At 39.4% G+C, this 4,213-nt stretch overlaps 1 pseudogene; it reads left to right on the plus strand.

The window, feature by feature from the left end:
- Positions 3,615–4,213, plus strand: part of LOC104707226 — a 2,277-nt pseudogene continuing 1,678 nt past the window's right edge.

Genomic DNA, 4,213 nt, shown 5'->3' on the forward strand with positions numbered 1-4,213 from the left:
AACTGAACTTTGGCACAAAAGTGTCTCCAAGCTAAGCACTCTATGAAAGATAATGGCAGCTCAGCTAAAACCAACAACTCATTAGAAGCTTCCCGAAACACAGATTCAGACACTTTACTCAATCTAAGATCACCATTAACACCATCGGGACTAAACACATTCTGACTCTTTTCTGTATGAGCAGCTTGCCATACCTTGTATACCTTGCATGCAGTTAGTAGATGCTTAGATAAATTGGAGGTACTGGACTTGCTTGGACATTTCAGTTGTTTCCTACAATAATGACAATTGCATAAGTCATTATTGCCCTTCTGTTTAGTGAAATGTTCCCAAACCCACGATGTCACTGCTTTCTTCCTTGTGTTAGAACCATCCTCAATACCTCCTTCACCATGTTTCCTCTTGTTGTTAGCTCCAAGACCAAAAGTAGGTGAATCAACATCATCGCCTCTTTCACCATCATCTTCATCACTCAATGGAAACTGATCATTTGGTGAAGGATGATCAGAAGACGCCATCTGCAGCATTAAGAAAAAATATTTAGCCATTGAACAGGACAACTTACAAACAAGACCAAAACATTGAACATTGCAATTTACACCAACGAAATACGAAATAGTAAAAATCAGATTAAATCTTACAAACCATACATCACAAACAGTCAGACAGTAAGTAGTAACCTAGACTAAAGCTTAAACAGTCACAAACAGTCACAAAACCTTACAAACCATACATCACAAACAGTCATTACAAATCTTATTTTTTCAACCTTAGCTTAAACAGAGAAGGCAAATCTTTTTTCAACCTTAGCACAAACCAGACAAGAACATTGAACATCAGAGACAGTAACCTAGACTAGAGGCTAGAGCTTACAAATCTTTTTTTTTCAACCTTGAACAGCAAAGGCAAAGCTTACAAATCTAAATTTAAGATTAACAAAATACCCGAAGAAGTGATAAATGATAACAATAGTTAAACAAATAATCGATTAAGTGGGCTATAGAAAGAGAGAAATGAAACAGATCGAAAACATACCTCTGAATATTGGTTTCTCGACAACGCAGACGGCGGTGACGAAGAGAGATTATTTAGGGATTCCAGTTTTCTGTATTAGGGTAGACATGGGTACACTGGTATATAAGAGATTACAAAGATGTACGTAGTCGTACGAGAACAAGGCTGAATCGAGAAAGACAAAAATCCAAAGCAGTTGCGGGCTGTCAAAAGTGATGATTCATCATAAGTGAAGGTTTGGGAAGAACTAAAGATAGAGTTTCGGGTTCTCGGGTATCCATTCGGTTCTCTGGTGATAACCGGAACCGACCTGATCCGATACTCACGGATATAGAAAATAATTATCTATCGGTTATTTTGGTGATAACCGAATCCGAACCGAATTGGTTATTTTGGGTCGGTTCCGGTTCGGGTAAATGGATACAGTGTTTTTTGCCCAAGGCTAGTCATTGCACTGGTTTTAAATTTTTAATGCTAAACAGGGTAGCGCGTGGAATTTACCTAGAAGTTCTAGGCTAGAACCTATAAAAAGAAGACTCAAATGCCACTTTTCTCTCTGGTCTATGTCTTCTCATTAAAATTTACAAAGTGAAAAGATATGTTAAAATTTGCATCATGTGATATATAAAGTTTAAAATAAATGAGGGAATAATTGTATCACGTTCATAGCATTTTACTGCATCAATTACCTTATTCAGCGATACAGAGATCGAGCAACCGCAGTTAGAATGCGTTTGGTACCACCTTGTTTACATTTTTTATACCATATGGCTCTCTTATTGCTCCACCTGTGCTATCTATCAGGCTGTTGTAGTCCCTCTATCATTTGACTTTGCATTATCTTCCTTTTTTAATCTTTTTCAAAATGACTTTCCCGACAGTTTTCAATTGTGAAGTAGGATTAGATCTTGTTGCGTAGTCAACAAGTTAATAGGGAAGGCATCAGTGAAAATTCACTTGTTCTACGCCTACGGTGAACAAAAAGACTTGTTCAAAGCCAAAAAGTCAGAGATAATAGCCAAATCAAGAATTTGGACCAAAACAAATCTACCATTATGTATTGTGACAGGCAGATCTTAGTGATCTACAAATCAGAATTTGTATAACATAAGGACTTCTTTTTCTTCTCTTTCTATCGCTCTTAAACGGAAACATAGAAACTTAAGTGATCCGCCGTGATATTTTTGAAGAGCCGTTCACATCATGAGACTTCTCATTCATGGGACCGTAGCATGTCTTCTATTGTTTTTCCAATGCTTGCCTTGCGTAACCTGCCAGCAAAACTGGGAATACGCAGACTACAATAAAGTACGCAATGTCTCGCCGGGATCAATAATTGGAACAATTTTGTTTACGTTGTTCCTTGTAATTATGTTCTTTTTCTTCGTCATATATGGAACCTGCTTTACGGACGGTGAGGCGGGAGGCCATGAAGTATTGCACAGTATAGCTACGGTTGCTGCGCTTGACAAAGAAGTAATCGAGTCTTTTCCTACTTTCCTTTATTCAGAGGTTAAAGGGCTCAAGATAGGCAATGGTGGGGTTGAATGTGCTATTTGTCTATACGAGTTCGAAGATGAAGACACGTTACGTTGGATGCCTCCTTGTAGCCACACTTTCCATGGTAATTGCATCGACGTGTGGCTCTCTTCTCGGTCCACATGTCCGGTATGTCGTGCAAATCTGTCTCTAAAACCTGGCGAGAGCTTTCCATATCCGTGCATGGATCTTGAAACGGGGAATACACGAAGAAACGTTCAAGAATCGCATGATGACATAAGTTTGGTAGATAATATTGTGACATGGAACAACGATGCAAATTATAGAGCAACTCGATCAAGATCTACAGGGTCATTGTCGAGCTGGCGTATGGCTAAAATATTCTACCCTAGATCTCATTCGACCGGACGTTCATTGGTTCAACTAGGTAAGAATCTAGATCAATTCACACTGCAGTTACCAGAGGAGGTGCAAAGAAAAATGGTTAGCTTGAATCTGGTAAGGAGAAGCCATATGGCTTTACCTCGAGCCATGAGTTCGAGACAGGACTACAGGGACGGGTGTGTTGGGAGCGAAATAAGCGGTTTCTTTCAAGGACAACAAAAACTTAAGCGTGACATATCTAAGTCTCTCTCTTTCACTTTTCAAGCATCTTCTGTTCGGTCCACAATTGGCAGGGACGATCTAGTGCTAGATACTTCCCAAGTAAACGAGAAAGATTTGGGTGAACAGTCGTTCCAACGCCTCGTGCCAGAGAAGGTTTAATCTGTGTAGACAATAGACATGTGTCCTATCTGTGTGCTGATGTAGTTCCAAATCGAGTTAGCCTTTGACTTTTCATTGTCTGTTCCATGCTTTACCTTTGTGAATAAAATAATATTTTTGTTTTAGTCTTCTTGTTGCAGTTGTCTACAAGTAGGATTAGTTCAAAACTGTCAGATACAGTCTTGTTGCGTAGTCAACAAGTTAATAGAGAGGGCATGACTCTTGAGTGGAACTTGTACTTGTTTTACGTCTACGAAGAACATAAAGACTTTCTTAAAGTCAAAAGGTTGGAGGAAAAAGCCAAACCAATCATTCGGACCAAAACAAATCTAACATTTTAATTAGGAATACAATATTTGTTGTCGTGAAGGGCATATCTTATTGATCTACAAGTCAGATTTGTATTGCATAATGAACGACGACTTCTTCTATATCTCTCTGTAGGGAGACATGGAGCTCAAGTGATCCACCATGATATTAATAGAAGAGTTCTTCACATCATGACTATCTATACAAGAGATCTAAGCCATCGGATTGTACTATATGTTTTATTGCTGCTCTTCTCTTTCCAATTTCTTGCTTGCGTAACTTGCGAGGAAGAGTTGGAATCAGTAGATCCCAATGGAAAAAAAGTCACGGCCGAATCTGTAATTGGGATCGTTTTGCTAGCGATGTTCCTACTAGCTTTGGTTGTTTGTTGCTTGCACTACGGATTTTTTAGTGCAGAGATTGAGGCGGGAGGCCATGAAGTATTGCACAGTACAGTGAGGCGTGGGCTTGACAAGGATGTCATTGAGACCTTTCCGGCTTTCCTCTATTCACATGTTAAAGGGCTCAAGATAGGCAAAGGCGGAGTTGAATGTGCAATTTGTCTAAGCGAGTTTGAGGACGAAGAGTTGCTACGTTGGATGCCTCCTTGTAGCCACACTTTCCA

This window comes from Camelina sativa, chromosome 8 (assembly GCF_000633955.1).
Source record: "Camelina sativa cultivar DH55 chromosome 8, Cs, whole genome shotgun sequence".
Taxonomy (NCBI): Eukaryota; Viridiplantae; Streptophyta; class Magnoliopsida; order Brassicales; family Brassicaceae; genus Camelina; species Camelina sativa.